This window comes from Pogona vitticeps, chromosome 2, assembly GCF_051106095.1.
Source record: "Pogona vitticeps strain Pit_001003342236 chromosome 2, PviZW2.1, whole genome shotgun sequence".
Taxonomy (NCBI): Eukaryota; Metazoa; Chordata; class Lepidosauria; order Squamata; family Agamidae; genus Pogona; species Pogona vitticeps.
The window spans coordinates 269,178,040-269,201,070 of record NC_135784.1 but is presented as its reverse complement, the minus strand read 5'-3'; the positions used below and the strand labels follow the sequence as shown (position 1 = coordinate 269,201,070).

The following is a 23,031-nucleotide window of genomic DNA, read 5'->3' as shown; positions in this document are numbered from 1 at the left end:
CACTAGAGAAATGTTATGTAAATTACGGGGGGGGGAATGAAAGAGCTCTTTGTCTTGCTGTCACCTGGAGGTGAGGTATATTTTGGGCTTCAAGATTCCCCATCAAGGTTTCTCATCATGTGAAGGCAGCCTAAATCAACATGATCTAGGAATTTAGTGAATGTTCTTTACATCCTAAAATAAAAGGCACACACAATTTTCATTTTCTTAAGTAATATTTACTACATCAGGGTGTAAGAGGAGTTCCATGTGAAAGAAGGGGATGGGTGGTGCCTACACCCGTTGTCGCTGCTTTGGTTCACATGTACCCACTTTGTTGTTGTTCTGTCAAGTCACCTCCAGCTTATGGCAACCTTCTAGATGAGCGATTTCCAAAATGTCCTGTCCTCAACAGCCCTGCTCAGTTCTTGTAGACTCAAGCCTGTGGCTTCTTATAGGGAGGCAGCTCAGCTCATATTTGGTCTTCCTCTTTTCCTGCTGCCTTCCACCTTTCCCAGCATTATTGTCTTTTCCAGAGAATCCTGCCTTCTCATGATGTGCCCAAAGTAGGACAGCCTCAGTTTCAACATTTTTTTTCCTCCAGATTTTACTGGAGACTTGATTTGATCTTGGGCCCAGTTATTTGTCTTTCTGGCAGTCTGGATATAGACAAAAAGCTCCTCCAGCACCAGATTTCAAACAGATCAGTAATTTTGTTGTACCCACTATGTATGTAAAAATGCACACCAAGAGAAAAAGGGGCTCTGCTGGCCACCTGTTCAGTTTGTAAGAGAAACATAGGAATACCAGGAGTACAACCCCCTGAAATCTGGACCTCCTATCACTAGATCAATCATCATGTTTATATCAGACCTACAGTATTTATACATTTGACATTAAGGAACAGGGTAAAATAAAGTAAAATAACAAAACAAAGCAAAGCCATGTTCACCAAGTCTAGAAGCAAGAGGTAAAAAATGAATGTGCTCAATTGCTGATGAGCAACAGTCAAGACAGGCACTTTATGGAAACACAACAATTTGACAGTGCATGAATTGTGCAAACAAAAATAGCCAAGGAACATAAAGGATAGAGATTGGCAAAAGGACAGGGCAAGGCAGGGGAAAGAAGCATCGTGTTGAACCAAGCTAGGAAGATGCTGCATATACTTGTTATGATCGCAGGAACTGAATTTAAGGACAGTAGATCCCCTAGAGAAAACTGCCTGTAAGAAGACAAATATGATCAAAGAGAGGAGGAAAACAAGGTTTTCCTAGAAGAGAAGTCAGCAGTAAAAGAAGGGTATACACAAAAAATGAATGTGCTCAATTGCTGATGAGCAACAGTCAAGACAGAGATACCCATACTCAGAAACTTCTTTCACAAGACAAAGGTATCTTACGAACTCCATAGCCTAACAAAGTTAAATGGTCCACCTTGGTTAATTTTAGCAAACGTTGTTAGTATTGGGAGGAAATTGAATAGTTGATTATTGGTTGATTTTTTGTTTGTTTGTTTAAAATAATATGTAAAATAAGAAAGACCATGATCAATGGAACTGAAGTTAAGGATGACAAAGTCCCTTGGAGAAATTGTTTCTGAGGCTGAAGTGGGCAACTGCCAGGAGCCAAAGGCCAAACATACTGAACTGAAGATGCTGCAGCTGCTATTCACTCCCCAAATATGTCTTATTCTTGTCATTAAAAAGAAAAGTCCACTCATGCCCTCTAGTGGCCAGAAAAATGTATTTTTAAGAATTAGAAAAATACTAGGGGGGAGTACAAGGAGGCAGGGGTACTGGGGTGGCAAAATTACCTTCCACTTCCACACACAGAAGGGACATTTTGAGCTGAATTATTTAAGGAAAAATTTAAAACCATCTTCAGCTGTGAGGAGGTTGGTGGTTGCAAAGACAGCATGAGATGCATTTAGGCCCAGAGGATACATGTCGTCTGTGGGCTGCACTTCTAAGGGAACAGATTCCAGCTGAACTTGGCTCACAGCTTTCATTTTCATTCTCTGGTAGAGCTTCTGTTGAAGACCTATCCATGCTGTGTGCTTTTATTCACAACTTAAAGAACACTCACCTACAGCTTCAGCTTCAGCTCATCTCAGTAGCCCCCACTTTTCTTTTAACCTTTTCTTTTAACATATGATGGGAAACCAGCTAATTCATATTTCAATTGTTTGCAAGGTGTGCCAGCATTTTGCCTTAAAGATGTAAGAATGTCATCTCCTGAAGCTCAATTATACCTAAAATTCAACTGTGTGGATTTTCTTCCAAAAGTTTTTTTAAAAAAATAAAAATAAAAAAGCAACCTTAGCAGTTGCAGTCGAGAGCAACGGATGTAAAAGGAAGGGACTACTTAACCCTTCCTTTCTTTGTACGTTGAAAATTGCCTCTGCTCCCACCACTGCTTTCCAACCCAGCAGTTTTGATTTTTCTAACACTGAATTTTCCATCATAAACTGTTAAAGCAAGTAATGAAACCGCCTAAGAAGAAATCTATAAATTTAGCCACTGCAGTAAAAGACGTCATTAATATTATAAGTTAACAGTCTAACGGCCACATAAAAGATATTCCAGATAAGAATCAATTGACCTGCATGTGAGTACTATGGTTTAGGTTTATAATGAGAAGAGACATTAAGTATACAAATTTGATTTTTATAAAGGAAATCTTATAGGGAGATTACAAATCAAAGGAAAATATTATATGCAACCCCCTGTTCGTAAATAAAGACCACCTTCCATTAAAATGGATAATAGTTTTGCTACATAAAAGTTTTGTTATTGTTTATATCTATTTCCACAACATCTGAGGGGTTTTAGCTCTGTAGATATCATTTTAAGCAAATATTCTACCTTGAAAAAATAATCCTGTTTAGTTTAAGGAGATTTTTTAGGAAATCAGAAACCCACAACAAAACAAAACAAAAAAACCACACACACACAATTAAGTGTTTGGGTTTCCTTGGACTCCCTTTTGAAAATAAACAAGCTGATAATAATTTCAATACAGTATTTTAACATACCAGTTTCTTCTATATTTGTGTCTTCCTCAGAATCTTCTGAAAATGCCCTTTAGATTTTTATCAACAACGTTGTACTGAAAAGCCAATGGCACAAAATAAATATTTGTAGTAGAGGCTGGCACAGTTTTTCACTCTCAGAATCAAAGCATTTCTCATTGCTCCTAAAGAATTAGTTTATAAAACTGGTTATAAAGCCTACATTATTCTTTTTTGTGCGTTTTCCCTGCGGTTGTGCCGTGAGAGCAACTGAGCCAGTGGTAGCCAAGGCAGCCAGGAACACATGAGAGGATGAGATTAGTGTGACAGGCAAAATACACCTGAGCATAGAGAGAATAAATGTTCAAATAATCCCACATTTCCTCCAGTGAGTTAAAGGCAAGGCTCCCCTTCTCACTTTTTTCCTCATAAAATCCCCTGAGGTACATCCAACAAAAGGAGAGTGACTGGCCCAAGGTCACCATATGAGTTTCTTTGCTGAGTGAGGACTAGAACCAGCATCTCTCCAATCCCAGTCCAACCCTCTTGGACTTCTATACCATCCTGACTCTCAAATGCAGTAATAATTTATTTTATTTTATCAGATTTATACCCCGCCCATCTAGACTCAAATAAGAGTAAAAGTCCAGAATAGCCAATGGTCCAAACACTTGCCACAGAATCCTGTTTTTTTTGTATCTGAAGGACACCAGCATGCCCGTGCTTTAAGATTATCAATGGAGACTCAGGTACTGTTGGTTTTTATGTGGCAATGTGTAAAGGAGGCCTCTCATGTGGCTGTGCCATGATTATGGAATCAGAGAGAGAGAGAGAGAGGTCGTGATTGGTGCCAGTATCTGATCGGGGTGGGGGGTAGGGGTGGGGGGTCAGGTCAAAGCTATTCGTCTGACCAGGCATATTAAGCCACTTCAGTAACCTGCTTAATACATATTTTTTTCTATTTCCAACTTCATATTATTGTCGCTGGTAATCTACTATATGTGATATTAGCATTTTAACATGCCAATTTGCCTTGGCATTGTAAGAACACATAAGTACAAAAATGTTTTAACAAATCATGAATAATATTTTTTGCACTAAAGCACTAGTGCATCCTTGCTGAAAATCTCCAAAACTCTTCAAAGTACAGATCAGATATGTCTCATTTAGTCCTGCCCATTAAAGAAAAATTAATCACAAATTGTTAGAACCAGGAGATTGGTAGGATGCAAATCATGGTCAATATATAGTTCGACAGCTGTTCTTGAGAGAACAGTTACAGTATATATTTTCCTGTTGGAGAAGTGCAGATGCAATGTGAATCTGCAAATAACACAGATAAGGAAGAGTTGTAGAGGGCACATGATCAGGGTAGGGGCAAATCTACAAAATTTGAGGATGAGGCTCTTCCCATTCTAGTCCATTCTAGTCTGAAGAGTCATCCACTACTGCCCTTGTTTTGTGAATGTCGGAGCAATTTCTGAGCTTTTTGGTAGAGTGGTTAAACTACAGTACTGCAGTGAAGGCTCTACTCATGGCACGAGTTCAATCCTGGGCTCAGGTAGGTGGTTTGAAGTTAACTCAGCCTTCCAGCCTTCTAAGGTTGGTAAACTGAGCACCCGGCTTGTGGGGGGGGGGAATGTGTGACCTATATAATTAATTGTGAACTGCTCAGAGAGTGTTTTAAGCACTATGGTGTGGTATATAAGCAGCATGCCTAGCTTTCTCTGACCTTCACAAAATTTCTGTCTGTTTGGCCATTTATGTACTTTTATTATAACTGCTGACCACTACATATTTTAAATTCAGTTGTGTGATCAGGACTCTCTTTCAAACATGAAACACGACTGGCATTCTGTCAAGCCTTTTGTGGCGATTTCCTCTGAAGCCCCTATCCCCCCAGGCCTTCACGAGGTTCTCGCTCTTCTTCCTTCTTCACTGCCACCAGGTATTACTGCTTTAATACCATTTAATCATGGAGACATGTGTGCTTTTAAAACTCAAGTCATTTATTAGATTAGGGAAGTTAATATATGATTACAATTCAATAGATAAATCACAGGCTGCCAATCACTTATATTTGAATCACATCTAACTGTAAACCTCTTTTAACTCTCTGTTCTATTCATCATTCTTTCAGATCTCTAACTCACTCTTAGTTCACTTTTAAGTTTCACACAGTCTCTCTCTACCAGAATCTCTCTCCTCAGGCTCTACACACCAGCCTTTATATCCAGCTCCCTCCCCCCTTGGCTCCGCCTTCCATCCTCTCATTGGCTCCTTCTCCACTGTTCTGCTATGATGGACAGGTGAGGGCAGGGCTGTTCACTACACCTTTGATCACCAATGCATTTGATCACCAATACATTTCCAAATAATTTCAGCAATAAGTCCAGAGAGAAATTCATGCAGTTCAATAGCAAAAATTCTGCTACAGCCTAGTGCTCCCGATCAAGAACATACAATAACTCAGTTGTTTCATCATATTTAATCCATCCTCCAAGCTAGTCTCTTGATCATTGAGAGAGGATGTAGATTAAGAATAACATGGAGTCCTTCTCACAGTCTAGAATAGCTGCTTTTTTGGACTGCAACTCCCAGAATTATTAGTTGGGGATTCTAGGAATTCTAATTACCCAAAGAGACTTATCCAAGCTCTGGTGCTTGATTCAATGTGGTGGGATTGTTGACCATATCTAAGGACAGCTTCTTGAACTGATTTGATTAGTGATCTCAACCTTTGCTTACCACTAGGCCAGGAAAGGACTATGATGTCATTGATTCTAGAATTCTCGAATGGAGAAAATAAATGGAAAGAAATGTTCACATTTGGTAAGAAAATGGGAGAAATTGCTAGAATTCCCATCATGAAAACGAGGAAATATCTCTAAATGGTAGAACAGAACAGCCCACAAGGGTGGCTTCTATTTTATTTCATTGTTTTTATCCATTTCACTAAAACTCAGATGCTGATACCTCATTGTTCAATAAGCAATGAATCTTGCTATATGGCTGCATTTTATTCTGTCTTGTTAATAGGTGACGCCATCTTGCTCCAAATCCACAGTTCCAGGAATACATGTAGAGAAAGTGAGAGACGGAATGAGAGAGGAAGCGAAGAGTTAGAAGCATTGTGCATTGCCCTCTAGTTGACTGTCTGCACCAATGAAAGAAGTCCCTGTGTAAACGTGACCCTTTGCCCTTGTGGTTACCAACACTCGGCAGCAGAGCTTCTGTGGCTGTTGCTGTTCTATTGCTCCAGCAACTATACTGAGTCCTTTGTTGGTAAAGGTCCTGGCAGAGGGGAAAGCCTATGTAGATTACATAATCTACTTTTCTTACACAACTTCATTTGCTTTTTAAAACAGTAACAAATCTTACTCTTCTTCCAATACATGGCTCTCTGCCTCATGCATATAGAGATACATACACACCTATTATCCTTTTCCCCTTGCAAGGCAAGTTGGGTTAAGTCTTGGGTAACCATTGCTCATACAGTATCTGAAATTACTTCTCCAACTTCATGGCTGAGAGAGCTAAATCAAGGTTTCTGTTACTTGGTCCACAATGTATGGACATTGCACTGTTTCTGAAATAAATGTAGTATTTGCTGTAAACATATTTCATCCAGCACTATATCTCTATGCTTCTAATTTCACATACTGTGATGAACATATTTACATATACCTGACTAAAAATGGTTTAGACAGAATTAAATGTCTTAGGTTTAGTCATGAGTGCTATGTTTTCTTTTATGTAATGCAGAAAAATAAGTTCTTCTTATACAGACACCTTTGGGATTAGCAAGACCTATCATCATAAACGAGATGATCTGGTGTGCAACCTTCATGAGATCTCATCATGAATGGAATTTTATCAGACTTTATCTACATCATTTGCTTTCTTTTCTTTCTTTGGGAAAAGCAGTGCTAGTCATTCTCACATTGCTTCCTGCCATGTGGTAATTTATTTCCTTTGTGATTTCCTGTGATTTTTTTTCATTTTAATTCTATTACTTATACCCATCTTTCTCCAAAAAAGGACCCGAGGCAGCTTACGCTATTAAAGCAAACAATATTAAATACTAAAAATACAATCATTTATTACAATATTAAAAATAATTAAACTGGTGCCATATTAAAAGCAGCCAAATCAATAAAAAAATTAAAGTAATTTTAAATTATTTTACAACCCATATAACCCATTTCACCATACTGGTGAAAGGCCTGCCTATTGCAATGTATTGCATGGCCTTTCCAAACTAGCCTTACTCTTCCTCACTACCCTCTGTTCTTTATTGGACTTACAAGTTGTGGCACATTGCTGGCCATGTCCACATGGTGTGTCAAAGGATTCAGCAGATGGTCACCCCCACAGAAGTTAGAAACTCACTATCCCTGTGCATGTTCAGTGCCATATATTCATATCCTTCACGCTGGCAGGTGGATGAGAGGGTTATGATAATTCATCATACTGTGCTCCCTTTCCATCATGTTGTCATGTCATCATAGTATCAGGAAGCAACATAGAGAGTCAAACATATCAACCATGTCATGAAGCCAGAAACTAGCACTGGGCTCTTAAGCCATTTGCCCGGAGTCATTTAAGATTTCCACTTAATTTTACTGACATGTTATCATGACAACATGCATGGTCAATGCCAAGAGAGAGAATAATAGTAGACTTGTACTTAAGATGCGTGAGTGCAATCACATTAAGCAGAAAATAGCTGGATTGGACAACAGTGGAAACAGGCAAGCAGACCAAGAGTACAAGTGAGGACCTGGTTGGGAAGAGGGTGTACCCTCGCACAGATGGTGACACTCACTAGGGGTGTGTGAGGCCGTCATCACTGCTTGAAACAGAAGACGCCCACCAGAATTCTGAGACAGAGTGTGACAGGAAAGCAGATGCTGCAAAACACACCAAAGTAGTTCATCATGCCACTTCTTGTTGTTAAAGTGTGGTGTGATAAAACTGTCATTCAAAGCATTCCACTGAAATTATAGGAATACATTGTGGTTTTTTGACACACACCCCCATCCCCAAAACACTGTGAAAGAGAAAAGTGCAATAAAACCTGCTTTGTACCCTTTGGTACTGCTATTGCCTTGATGAAAAAGTGACAAGAAATCCCTATAACCGTTGAGAGCCTTATGGAAATACACTGAATTTTTCAGCACATATTTTATATTATTTATTATATTTTATATTATCGTACCCCTTCATGGATTGCTGCCTTGTCGTGGCGAAGGGGCTTGAGTAACTCAAAGAAGCTATGGGCTATGCCGTGCAGGTCCACCCAAGACAGACAGGTCTTAGTGGAAGGTTCCGACTAAATGCAATCCACCTGGAGTAGGAATTGGCAAGCCACTCCAGTTTCTTTGCCAAGAAACAAACCTGAGTGCTCATTGGAAGGACAGACCCTGAAGCTGAGGCTCCAGTATTTTGGCCATCTCATGAGAAGAGAAGACTCCTTGGAAAAGACCTTGATGTTGGGAAAGTGTGAAGGCAATAGGAGAAGGGGACGACAGAGGATGAGATGGTTGGACAGTGTCGTTGAAGCAACCAATATGAATTTGACACAACTACGGGAGGCAGTGGAAGATAGGAGGGTCTGGCATGCTCTGGTCCATGGGGTCACGAAGAGTCGGACACAACTAAATGACTAAATGACAGTGACAATGATATTATTGTAGGCAGTGCTCAGATGCAACAGGGACTGGTAATGTCTGAGTGTTCTGAGCCCAGAGGCTGAATAAAGCAATATGCTCAAAGCTAAGTGTGATGCATAACATGACAGTACTGGTATGTAAATGTTACCTAATTATTAAATAAAAATGTGTTCTATTTTATGTTTAAAATATTGATTTCTTAATTTGGGGTCAGAAAAGGGTGGCATCATACATGGGGTGTTTTAGACATGGAAAAGTACATAAGAAAAGGAAAATATAAAAATACAAATACATCTATCCACATGGTTAGAGAGGGGCACTGGGGTCACATAATTTCAATCCTTGCATGATTCACACTTAGGCTTATTGCTCTTCATACATATTAAGGAAAAGGTCAGGTCATTCTTTATAAAATCTGGCTACACTGCAGTCAGGAGCAAATACGGGAAAGAACAGAGAGAGACAGCAAGGGCTCGTCTGTAGGACCCAAGCAGGCAGGTGGCCAATGCAGTAACAGCACACAGAATGAATTTTTGTTCTTAAATGATCCTAATGGAATAAAATTTCAGGGCCCCTGAATGTCTTTGGATATAAAGACAGAATTGTGGAACATGGTCTGAAACTGTAGTACGGGAAAAAAAAGGATTGAAGAGAAAGAAAATATATGTCTAACAGAACTAGACATTCATCTAACTGTGATTTACTTCCAAGTCAGAATAACCCAGCCTGTGTTGATATTCAGGAGGGACTGCATGCAGCTATCACTTCTGTCTTTCCTCCCTGTTGGAAAACGTGTATAAAGAAAAATGTCTGTATTTGGAAAATGTGCAGAAACTCACTTTATTGAAATTGAAAAATCCAAGTTTATACAATTGGAAAAATATGTGTAAAATATGAACAAATTGCTGTGAAGGAAATTAAAAGTAAGTCTTCCAAGCCTTATAATGAGAGTAAGACTCGAATAATGTAACCAAATCCCTTTTCACAGAGACACAATCTCTCTGTCTTTCTCTCTCTCTCTCTCTCTCTCTCTCACACACACACACACACACACACACACACACACAGAGAGAGAGAGAGAGAGAGCATTCCAAATAGCTATGACTCTACTGACTAAAAAAAAGAATTGTATTATTCAACAACTATACATACCACACCACTTTTAAGAGTCCCATGAACAGATTTGAAGTGTGAACTACTGGGGGATGCAGGTAGGAAAAGAGACATGAAAGTTCTGGTCCAAGACATTGGTTGAAATCCTGTTGCAGATCTCCTAGTGTCCACTGGGGATGATGCCAGCAGCCACAGAATTTTGCTGCTGATTAAAAGCAGCAATTTTGAATAAAGGTTATTTCAGGGTGCACAAAACCCATTTACAACACAATGAAATTGTGTGCATACAAAAATCACCAAAGGGAGTCTTTAATCAGTGGGGATTTCCACTGCTTATGACATCATCTTTGTGGTGAACACGTAGCTGCACAACAGGATTGCAACCAGGGAAATAAATTCTTTTTATGAAAGGAAAGGTACAATACAAGTTAATAATAACGGTGTGCCATCAAGTCAATTCGTACTTATGGCAACACTTTTCAGGATTTTCTGGCTTGAGGGTACTCAGAAGTGGTTTGTTGTTCAAGTAACACATTCTGAAACAGATGTGCTATCTCAAAGTAAGATTACTCAATCTGCCTAGGTCATAAAGTGCCTTTTTTTTTTTTTTTTGAGCTGTAAACCAATGTCCTCATGTTTCCGCTGAAGACCATGAGTTTTATGGGAAGTTTAGTTCTTGGCTTTTAATACTTGTGCCGATACTGCAATAAGAACCTGAAGATATAAATTAAAGGTTCTCCGCTGCTTTATTTTCTGCTTTGGTGCAGCCTACAATTATTATTGCTGGAAAATATAATTTTGCATGCTTCACCTTTAATGCTAGGTGTCTATGAAGAGCATGCTATGTAGCTGTCACTAAAGTTCAAATTTTTTTCCTACCTCTCACACTCTTTGAGAAAAGCTCCTTCTGGCCTGTTGCTTCCTTTTTAGCCACCTTTCCTCTCTCCTCAATTTTCTGTTCTTTAAAGACAGACAAGTTGATATGTAGCTTCATTCTCGATAGATAGATAGATAGATAGATAGATAGATAGATAGAGAGAGAGAGAGAGAGAGAGAGAGAGAGAGAGAGAGAGAGAGAGAGAGAGAGAGAGAGAGAGAGAGAGAGAGATGGGCACCAAACAAGCTAGTTCTGAACCTGTGCTTGTGAAGATATGGGAATCTGCTGCAGTAGGAACTGGATGCTCTCATTTATTCTCATGTTGAATTCATAGCAATCAGTTACAGCTCAACCACACTGCTATCAATATACTCACAGAAACTAAGCTTTCTGATAACTCTGCCTAGGGGACAGCATTTTGGGAAGTGTCAAACTGCAGCCCTAAGATATTTTTCTTTCTTTCTCTTCAACAAAATTGGTAGTTCTTGAGAACAAGTAAGTGCTGTTCAGGAATGGGTTGGCATCTGCCCTAAAGCATCACATTTATATTGGGGGTGGAGATGGATGCCCTCCAATCCAGTACTGTTGTGGAGGATACAGGCCATCTCAATAGCTAGGAATGCCTCTTAGCAGCCAAGGCTGATACAATAATTGCAACCATACTTGGATCAGAGTTTGGAAAAGTAGTTACTTTGGAAAATAGCTTGCAGAATCCCCCAGCCACCATGGTCGCACTGGGACTGACTAGTCTAAAGAAAACAGCAATCACAGAGTGAGGCAAGGGACTGAAATGTTTAAAAGCCAGGAAGAGAGGCTGGCTAAGAATGTGGGTAGACAGTTGCACTTGGCTACAGATCCTGATAGACCTACATGCAATATCTTAGACTCTCTGTTTGCCCACCCAACACCAGGCTTTGAATCCACAGCTTATAAACAGAGGCACAGACCCATGTGAGGCACCTCTCCCTGGGATTCTGAGAAGACCACGAAAGGTGAGCAACGCCAAGATTCCGATCAGACACACCAAGCAAAAGGTTCGCAAATGTCCTAGGCGGACTGATTTCTCACACTGTGTGAGTGGATTTTGCACACCTTTCTATGACTGTCTCAAAAATATGTCTTGTGTAATGCTGAGTTGGTTTTTCCCCAGAGACTATATGTTGTTCTCTTTCTCCTCTCCTGTTATGGGTCCACCCAAAGAACCTATACATGTAGAAGGAGTGCTCCTTCAATGGGCAGAACAAGTATGACTGCAAAAACATGTTAAAAGGATAACCATGTGTATCATAACTCTGTATGGTAGATGAGGACTTCCTTTGTACATGTCATTCCAGAGTCACGCACAGCAAAGATCATATTGCTTGAGGAAAAGCATTGTAAGAGCAGAAAAGATGCAGATGCATTTCTCTGAACATGTGCTGTGGCCCACATTAGAGGAAGAATGTGTTGCATCAATAGTTTAAAATACAGTAAGTCAAATACAAATATTGTTATTTCATTACCAAACATGTTACAGCAACCATGTATTTTTCTGTACACATATTACTGCCACCCACTCCCAAAACTGTTGTATTTGTATAATCCCAATTTCTTGGTAACATAACTATTGCTCTCTCTCTCTCTCTCTCTGTAATTTGTTGATAAAAAGAAACTACCTTGTAACAGACTGTGAAATCTGCAGCTACAATAATCAGAAAATACAATAAATCTTCCTTTATCCGCTCTTTCCAAAAACAGATTTGTATAGAGAAAAAGAGTCAAACGAAATGAAGTATATTCCCATTCTCGAGTGCAAGCTTAAACAGGAGGGGGGGGCATGTGCAAAGAGCAAGGGGAAGTCCCAGTTTTCAAAGTCTGATGTTCCTGGTCTGGTTATTAAAGTGACGTTCCTCTGCTTTTTCCATTATGCAATGCTGAGAATGTGGTGGGAACAGAATGGGCAGGAACTCAGCTGGAAAATATCTCAGAGAGAGAACATAATTGTCAGGGCATTTTCTCATGTGAATATGCTTATGGCTGGTATATGCCAGTCACTTGACTGGGGCATCTGCTTTCTCTTGAGACCTGAGGTGCTTTGTGATTTTTTTTTAAGAGGCAAAAGCACCATGTAACGCAGAAGAACTAACAGGACAACAACGAAATGTAAATTTAAGGAGAGAACTGACTTTCATGAAGCAAGCAGAAAAAGGAGTGAACCACCGACATCTTGAGGGCTCTTGTTCTCAAATAAAAGAGGGATTATTACAAAAGATCATATTACAAAATATTATTCCAAAAGATCCGCCTGGCTCCCTCTCTGGGTGTCTTCAGAAGTGAACTCGAGACTTGGCTATTTGGGCAGGCTTTCCCTCCTGCTGTATCTTAAATTCACCATCTTGGATTTATTGCATGTTTATTGGTTTTACTGTTTTTAAATTTGTAATGCGGCCCAGAGTAGACCTTTGGTCTAGATGAGCAGGGTATAAATCTAATAAAATAAATAAATAAAAGAGTCTTGTGGTGGACTCTCCCTTCACCTCCTACTTCATTTTAGACTTCTGTCAGTCCATTATTTACCAAAAAAGCATCACCATGCATTTCTTTCCTATAGTGTATATTATAGACCTGGTAATCTCCTATTAAAAATGATCCACCACCAACATATCAGAAAACGTGTTCACTGGCTCTTTCAGAGTGGGGATGCTTGGGTTCTATGAACTGAACTGAAGGGTCCTGACTATGTGATCACAGGGGGCGATAGCTCACAATTTCGTCCGCTTGTGCAGCAGTGTGGTGATCACATGGCATACAGGGAATAATGCTCCAGCCTGACCATGCTTCATGCCCCAGTGGGATCTTTTTCATTCAGCAGTAGAGGTACTACCTTTAAGGACTGGGCTGGAGTGATACAGAAGGGCCACTCTAAGGGAGATTGCTTCCTTTCTAGTGCAACCAGACATATGCTGATCTCATCGTCTGAGTCCCACCACCATGCCTGCTTCTGAGCTGCACCTCCCAGATTAATCTGCTGATGAGAATGCACATATCCTTTGAATTTCACTAGAGAGGGGCACAAACCAGCAATTTGGTGGTTTGGCGCGGTTTGTTTCCTGGATGAACAGCTGATCTGTGGTCCTGAGCCCTGCCCCCTTCCATGGGCATCCACTCAATGGCAGTGCTGGAGGTGGGGTCAGCTGTTCATCCAGGAAACAAACCACGCATGTGTACAGTATTTTGTTAGAAAACACAAGTTTAAATGTATACTTCAGTACAAATTACCACAATCTTTTGGTGCATAAACTAACACAGAAATGGAGTAGAGCAGAGCTATAAAGGAACACAGAGGAAAATTCTACCACCTGGAAGCAAAGCCATTCCAATTCAGAATTTAAAAATGGATTTTTTTTCAACAGTATATATGTAAATGGCATTACATGAAATATGTTTAGCTAACAGGTGGGGTCAACCAAGATGGGCACAAAAATAGGCACATTCTGACATCCACGCACATGAACTTTGAACTATAGTGTATCTTACCAGACTGATCTCAGTAATTTACAGTAAGAGCAATCTTATATATCAGGAAAGTGTTATTTAACAGTTCATGAATATGTAGACTTTAATAAGATGTTAAATTGCTTATAAGCAATAGGCAACCTGGTGCCTTCCAGGTATATATGGCACAGAATTAAACTGACACAAGACAAATACAAAAACCAGAGTCCATTATGGGGAAAGTATCTTAGAAATGCAGTTGATGTTTCAGTGAAGCTTATGAGGTCCTGAAGGAAGAGGCTCCAGTTACATGTGCATGAAAGAGGCTGGAGTGAGTTGAATCGCAGTTCTTGGGTGGTTGCAGTGATCAAGGCTAGGCAAACTGGACTTCTCTTACTTCTGTCATGATAAAACAAAATTTTCCTTTCTGGCTCCAGTAGTTCTAGTCAGGTATACATAGAAGTACACATGTCAGCAATTATAGTGCATCAAGAACAGGTCTCTACAGCTTCATGCTTTTTTAGACCCAGTCCTCAAAAGATCCTTAGAGGTCCTGCAAAATGTCTATCCAGACATCAGAGCTTTTCTACCAGACATTTGCAAGGCAAGAATACAGTTGCAGCCTTCAACATTCATCAACATTGGTGGTGTGAGGGCAAAACTTGATTCTGCATTCGGCAGAGCGGTTATCTCCTCTGTATTGGCATAACATACCATCTGCTGGTAACTGAGATTGCAAGTCTCCCATATGTGTGATTCACAGAGACCACAAAAAAGGAGGACAGGTTGACCAACCTACCCATCTTCCCCTCAGTCTACCACACAAAGCCTGTTTTCTCTCTCTCAGTGGTGGACTACAGGAACTGAGGACTAGATACAAGGTGGAGAGTAGGTCTCATGAAAGGGTTTGTTTTTCTTTAGGCTCTAGAAGTTTCCAAAGACATTTGTGCAGGTAGCAAAGAGACCCACATGTGGGAATCCACCATATATCCCTGCTGGAGTTGCTTTCGTGGAGCTTACAGTATTTTAAAACAAAACAAAACAATGTTTAAAAAGAGCTAATTGAAAGGTGCTGACCACTGTATGCTAGCATTCTTGACATAAACCTCAAACAGAGAAGATGAGGGTGCTAAATCCTGCTCCCTCCTAAAGTGATACTAAAAATACAAGATGCTCTCAGGATGGGTGGAAAGGAGCAGAAAACCAGGGGGAAAGCACTATATTTACTGGAGCAAGAGAAATGTCATATGGATGGAAAGAGAGCTATTGCAAATATCAGTGAAGAATCTGGTACTTTAACAAGAACAAGTGCCCTGTCTGGAAGAGCCATAAGCTCTCTTAATGTTAATAATGTGACAATTTATAACTTGGAGTTGGCACAGACAAATAATCACACATGGCTAATTTTCAGGATAAAACTCATTTTGCTGTGAACATAATAAATATCATCACACACCTGTTTAGTTTTACAAATGGGAACAGAATCAAAAAAGGAAAAGTAACTAGCTTTTGCAGATCCTAGCTCTCTCTTTTTTCACAATTAAGCAATTAGCTCAAGCACATAATTGCTTAATAAGTATGCATACTGACATACTAGCAATCCACTATCCTTGTTATACTATACAGAGCCTGTGAACTGCAATTAAGCATATATTTTGGATGGATGTGTGAGGGAGGGGGAGAGGGGTTAGACGGAGGACACTGATATTCCTATTGAGATTCCTATTGAGCCAAAGATTGAATTGGGTCAAGTCACTGTTTGAACCTCTGTTCTTCTCCTGGAAATAATAACAGAAATTTTGTGAAATTGATCATAGAAAGAAACTATTACAAGGTTTGTGGATGAGATTAAGAATATATTAAACACATATAAATTTATGTTCATAAATATAAAAAGTGGCAGAGCATTCTAGCAGTCCAAAAGATTATTTATGGATTTGTCTGTGTAGAGAAGCTGTACCAGGTAAGGTCGGGCTAAATTGGTTCACTTCTTCAAAGCAGAAATTGATCTTGTCATTCACACATGCTGCAACTTTGGTGTGATGTCCCCGCAGAAATAATTATTGTTGGTTATAATGGAGCATACCAAAAAAGGGGGGGAAGCAGCCCTGCAACTCAACCAAATTAATTTGAATGGAGACCAGAAAAGGGCAGTCGGGTTTGAAATTGGTTTTGCATCACGTGATTGAACTTTACTGTATTGTCAGCAGATCAAAATGAGGGATAAAATCACTGTGTAGCTGACCCCCCCATGATTCCATGATTTATTGAGTCAATCCATCTCATGTTAGATCTTCCTCTTTGTCTACTAGTTCACCTCACTTTTCCCAGAAATACAGTCTATTTGGGTCACTTCTGTATTTGTATTTAATGTGCATGGTGCTCGTTACTCATTTTTGCTTGAGCAATAGCTCAGGCTTGACATGACTGAGCACCCGCTTTTCTGCTTTTCTAGTTGCCTTTAGTATCTCTACTGCCATCACATTTCAAATGACTTGATTTTTGTTCCTGTCTTCACTAACTGCCTTTCATATAGTATGCATGATTTTGACCTTGCTTTCCAGTGACATTCTTTGCTAACTCCAACTTCTTTCTTTTTCAAAAAAAATTCAAAATGCAAAGGGACATATTTTGGAAAATGTACACAACACATCTGTAGAGATGTTGGTCCAATACAGCTTTCTTTCTCAGCTTGCCTAACTCAAGGGAAAGGATATGAAATTGGAACGCAGCTTTCCAATCTGCTTTTGGCAGAGCAGGCATGGCAACATTAGTTTAACCAAGAGGTTAAAGAGTGTATATGTTTCTCCATTGCTTCACCATTTCATTAAGTTCAAAACAGCCCTTCAAAATATTTTGGCACAGAGGGACTACAGCTACATCCAAGCTGTTCTCACTTATTTCTTCTCCCAGTAACCATAGTACATATCATATGCTCATCTTCTGGAATCATCTGCCACTAGGTAATTCTATATGAGGGAAATTTCGGATTGAATCTGTGTGCAGCAAATCTATATTTAAACCACCATTTTTTTCAATTTTTCAAAAAACCTCCGGGTTATGAATGTGGGATATTGTACTTCTGTATCCATGACTCAAAAAGCCAGGAAATGGCCCAGTATTGCTGTACAATATCATATCCACTTTACTAGCACTTCGTACCCAAACACAAAACAATTGTCAGGGCTGTTTCATGATAAGTGTGAATGACAGTGACCAGGAGAAGGTTTCCTGTAGACCACCTTGACTGCTGTCATTCATGTTGTCAACATTCAAGCTGTCCTTTGCAATGTAAAGCTTGGCATCCATTTTCCTGCTGGCAACACAGTCACCATATTATGTAGCAATACTGGGCCATTTCCTGGCTTTTTGAATCATGGGTACAGAAGTACAATATCCCACATTCATAACCCGGAGGTTTTTTGAAGAATTGAAAAAAATGGTGGTTTAAATATAGATTTGCTGGAGATTTTTTTTTTTTTTTGAAGAATTGAAGTTATCTGTATTACTTACCTTAGGTACACAATGTCTGCTTGCTTAATATATATGCTCCACGTACATATAATTTCCATTATTTTGTGGGCATTCATTACTCTTTCAGCTTCTACTTTCAAGGGTGATTAGTGTGACAAAATGGAAAGCAAGCAAGGCTCTCGTACCTTTAGATAGAAAACTGAATTGATAATCATAACTTTCTGCTGTCCTGCAGAAGAGGGGAACCGGGGAAATGCTGCTCTTCTCAGTCTGCTTAACAAACTATCACCTGACCAAGTTCCTTCTCCTATATATCTACTGAAGATCAACCTTTAGCTATTAATATTCTCTGACATATCAACAAGTACAAAGGCCCAGACTGTCCAAATGGTTAAAGGGCAGAACGGTGCTTAATCCGACTTCTGTAAGGAAAAAGAAATTTGTCAGTTTGGCTCAGATTGTCACTTCAAACAAGAGATATATGACAATGGAAATGAGTTTATACATGCAGTACAGTGAACCCTATTCCTTTGTTATTTACCCATTTTTCTCTCTTTAATATGATGAAAGACGAGCACCTAGCTCCTTTCCTCTCCATGATAGCTTTCTCTACTTGGAGGCCAACATGTCTGTGAAGGCCAGGTCTTTGCTTGCATGTAGGCTTCCATGTTAGCATGTACACTGGAAAACCCATGTTTTCCCTCACATGTAGATTCTCCATGAAAGAGGAGTTTCTACTCTTCAAATATGTAGCTGTCCATGGGAAGGAAGGGGAAGGAAAGAAAGCTACTTACCCCTCCCTAAATGTGTTAGTAATAATGAGATAGGCAACAACTGAATAGGAGTTATCTGAAAAACAATTTTGCCCTTTATAGTCCTGTCTGGTGTTCTAAACCTTCATAGGATTTCTGTCTTTCGGTCCTGCTACCATCACACCATGAAATCACCTCTTACTTATGGCAACAATATCAATGTGTGACCTCATTAACAGCCCTACTCAAAGAATCAAATCCACCTCATATCTGATATTCCTTTTTTTTCCTTCTGACTTCAACTTTTCCTCATGTTGTTGTCTTTTCCAGATTTGATCTACAACCTAGTTTGTCTTCTTTTTGATCCAGGGTATCCACACAGCTCTTTTCCAGCAGTCTGGTACAAGTCAATTTTTCCCGTTAACTTTCTTCACTGTCCAGCTTTCAAACCTATACATAGTAACTGAAAATGCAATTGTGTTGATGACCTTGGCTTTGGTCTATTTGGTTTGATGATTGAACACAAAATCTTTAACTATTTCAGTGTCTTCATTGTCAACACTCAAGTTATGTAGTTCTACCGTAGTCATGATTTTTGTCTTCTTAATGGTCAAGTCCTACCTTGTTTGCATTTTCTTTCACCTTCATCAGGATTTGTTTTGAGTCATTGTTGCAGACTGCCAGTAATATGCTATCATGTGCATATCTTAAATTATTGATGATTCTTCTCCCATTTTCACACCTTCATCTCAATCTAATCTAGCTTTCTGTATGATATATTCTACATACAATTTGAACAGATAGCGAAATAAAATACCCCCATATGTGACACCTTTGCCTGTGGGAAACAATTCTATTCTCATACTAGCTTCTTGTTCATAACACAGAATACATCTCTGGTCAATTGGGTATTGAGGCACATCCATTTCTTTACTTTTACTTTTATTTTTATTTTTTAGAACAAGGCTTAGAACAGTATATAGCTTTTTATGATCCACACAATCAATGGTTTTTCTGTGATCTATATACTCCTATATCCAGCACATATTGTAATATGATCTTTAATGCCTATTTTTTTTTAAGAATCCCACTTGAACATCAGATGTTTCTTGCTCCATATAAGGTTAAAGTCTTTGTTGTGACACCTTGAGCATCTATTTGCTTGCATGAGAAATTAATGCAATGGTCCTGTCATTATTGACTCCTTGAGGAATTGGAAAGCATATTGAACATTTCTAGACTGTGAGCCATTGTTTTCTTTTCCACATTTGTCGACATATTCTTGAAAGGAATTTTGACAGATTCAATCTCTGCACTTTGAAATAGTTCCATCAGTAGCCCTTTTATTCCTGGTGACTTATTTCTTCCAAGCATTTTGAGTGCAGATTTCACTTCATTCTCTAAAATTGAAGATTCTTAGTCATAGGATTTTGTGCAAAATCAGGAAGTGCCGATCTACCTGCACAACAAACCGTTGCATGAGAGCATAAAATGAACAGGATTCTGGCCATGAAACTGATAAGAGGTAACATATATCTTAGTTACATTCTGTTTTAGTGCCAATTTTAAGAGTCTCTCTCTCATCTTCATATTTTTTGGACACAGTGAGGACTTTAGAGAGGGAAAGGGATTCAGAAGGGGAAAGGAAATTGTTGGGGGCTTCTATGGCTCATATGGAGAATTGGCAAAATGTGGACTGATGACCAGAGATCTCCCACTCCTCTCAGTCTAAATCCTAGTACAGAAATTCTTTGATATCAAACCCTAATTGGGATTGAATGAGGGTCCAGCAGTAACAGAAAGAGCTGAATCTCATATATTGGTTGGAATTGATCAGCCAGTTGTTTAGCTCCAGGGTTTCAAACCTGCCTGAAACACTCTTGTGACAGAATTATTGTATAAAATAGCCATGGGGTAGATTCTGAGTCAAGCCTTTATAGTTCCTTTGATATCTCCCCCCTCTTTTTTATCTGTTCAACTTGATATTTATGTCCATGGATATCTACAAATAATAATAATAATAATATCCTGAGTGCACAATGGTATCAGATAGCACTGAACAAATTTGATTTTCAGGTACCATGTTCAATCTGCTAGCTACCTTTCACAATCCTTAAAAGCATGCTCCAAATGAAGACATGTTAAGAGGTCAAGATTTTGTAAGAACCTAGATCAGGAAAAGTAGGTGGCTGTCAATAAAAGACTCCTGCATTGGAGCATAAAAAGATAACGTGCCCTAGGATTTTTAGGAACAAAGAAAAAAAATCATTTGGCTTGTGACATACCTGTTCCTCCTTCAATTGAGTTAGATAGTTTACCAAAAAGGGTGGGGAAAAGTGTCCCATAAAGCAGTGAATAAAGATCTTCCACACCTAGCGGGGTGGTAACCCTGGAGATATAAAAGAAAAAGTGAAGTCTTTTAGAAACCACAGAACACTTGTTAATGCTTTCAAAGATGGTAGCAAAGCCAGGAAAAGACATTTTCTTGTCGGCAAGTTGAAAGGGATAAAAGAGCTTACTACAAAGCATAGGATGACATCTTTCCCTCCGTTTGATCATTACTTCTCTGAGCTATGCATAATCTCTCCAACCTGGGAGGATAGCTAAGGTGGGATGGGGAAGCAGAATGTGTGTCCCAGTTGAATATAATAGCTATGTTTGATGTCATCTCTTCTTGTCTAAATTGATACATTTACAGGTGGTGCCAACAAAAGTTGTTCACCCCAATATCAGTTTGAGGGACTTGTAGCACTTATAAAAAAGAGGTGGAGAGAATCAAGGCTCTTAAATTCTTCTGTGGCTTGGATTAAAATCTGAACTTGAAGGGGAAGATGTTGCTGGAGAAGAAATCCCAGCTTGCTATCTCTCCGTTGAACCTCCTCATCTAGCCTCCCAATGCCCTTCCCCTTCTCTTTAAATGTTCCCTAAAAATTAATTAGGTGCCACCACAGCTCAGTGGATTGGAATGCCATGCTCTTTCACAGGAGAGGAGCCAGGCAAGATTGTTTGATGCATGGATGGCAGATAGGTTTACGTGCCGCACCCATGTAGTCTTGGGCAAGCTGCACAGACTCAGGGTGTCACTAGAAGGAGTAATTGATAAACCACTTCTAAGTACATTATACCTAGAAAATCATGGGAGGGTGACCCTAAGTGAGAATCAAGTTGGTAGGACATGGTTATTATTGCATATTGGGACAACTATATTGGGATAGCAGCACTAGAAGCTATTGTGGGGAAAGAGGGAAGGGAAAGGAAGCATCTCCCTTCTCTCTATTGTTTGACACCCTTAGTAACAATGCACCAGAACACAATGTCCCAGTGCCCTTTGAAAAATGTGGCTTCAGCAATTAGGTAAATCTGCGTGAGAAATTTCAGAGTGGAAATGGTCTACTGATAAGCTTCTCTATGTGGGTCTCTCCACAATGAATTCTGTAAATCTGTTTAGTCATTTAGTCGTGTCCAACTCTTCGTGACTCCATGGACCAGAGCACACCAGGCCCTCCTGTCTTCCACTGCCTCCCAGAGTTGGGTCAGATTCATACTGATAGCTTCGATGACACTGTCCAACCATCTCATCGTCTGTCGTCCCCTTCTCCTCCTGCCTTCACACTAGGATGTTGCTAACTTCTCCTGAACACCCTGGGATTCCCAGCTGCTCAGGAGGATTCCATATCTTATCTCCCACTGCTCTACTAGTAAACCCAGCTCTAAAAGGAGTAATTTAAAAAAGTACTGTACATCGGTTTTCTGGCCCCACACCTAGAAAACACAGATTCTAAAAATGTAAGGGGTCATTTAGCAATTATGCAGTTCTGCATGAAGAGAAGGTAAAAATGACTTTTTTCTCCCTTTCAAATGCTTGAGCCAGATATAGAAAGGGTGGTTTGGGATGGGGGAACAAGCCACACACAATGACACATACAAAATGGTTTTAGCAGGTAAAAAAAATAAGAATGAAGTCTGACTTATTTATGAAATCTGTCATGTCTTCTATTGAGAAAGTTTGTCCTAATGGAGCAGTAAGATCCATTTTAGTATCAGTGGTTTAGCCAGATTATCTGGAAGTCATATATAACAGCTGGATCTATATAGTTTTCACGACTTCCATCTCAAAAGACCAGTAGTTCAGATGAATTATTCTGGAGAAGAACTTAAAGTCTGGTTGCTTATGCAAAGTATAAGGTTTTGTGTATACATTACCAGCTGCTCTTAGGGCGGCTGCAGAGTTACATCAAAGTATTGCATTTGCTACACCTTGGAAATGATTTCTAAGTGCCATTGGGGTTTTGCATACAAGACAGTGCAACCGTTGTCTGGAACACTGGTTCTTAACCTTGGGTTACTCAGGAGTTTTGGATTGCAACTCCCAGAAGCCTTCACCACCAACTGTGCTGGCTGGGGTTTCTGGGAGCTGCAGTTCAAAAACATCCGAGTAACAAAGGTTAAGAACCACTGGTCTGGAGTACCCCTATCCCTTTTGTACTAGCAACCCTGTTTATAAACTGGATTTTAACAGGGGAGAACAAAGATCAATGGTGAAGGGAGGGATTTAGTTCTACTTCAGAAGTAAGATGAACTATTTTACAGTTTTCCAGAATGCATCTCAGTTTATTTCCATCCAAAGCTGACAGATGGTTCATCGATCCCAAATTCTGGTTGTATCTCTAGCACT

At 39.6% G+C, this 23,031-nt stretch overlaps 1 long non-coding RNA gene across 1 annotated transcript; it reads right to left on the bottom strand.

Moving 5' to 3' along the window:
• Positions 1 to 1,773: 1,773 nt before the first annotated feature.
• Positions 1,774 to 22,669, bottom strand: LOC144587043 (uncharacterized). Its single transcript, XR_013542193.1, has 2 exons — positions 20,642 to 22,669; positions 1,774 to 19,815 (listed from the first exon to the last, which is right to left on the bottom strand). It is a non-coding gene; the product is annotated as an uncharacterized LOC144587043 (long non-coding RNA).
• Positions 22,670 to 23,031: the final 362 nt, after the last annotated feature.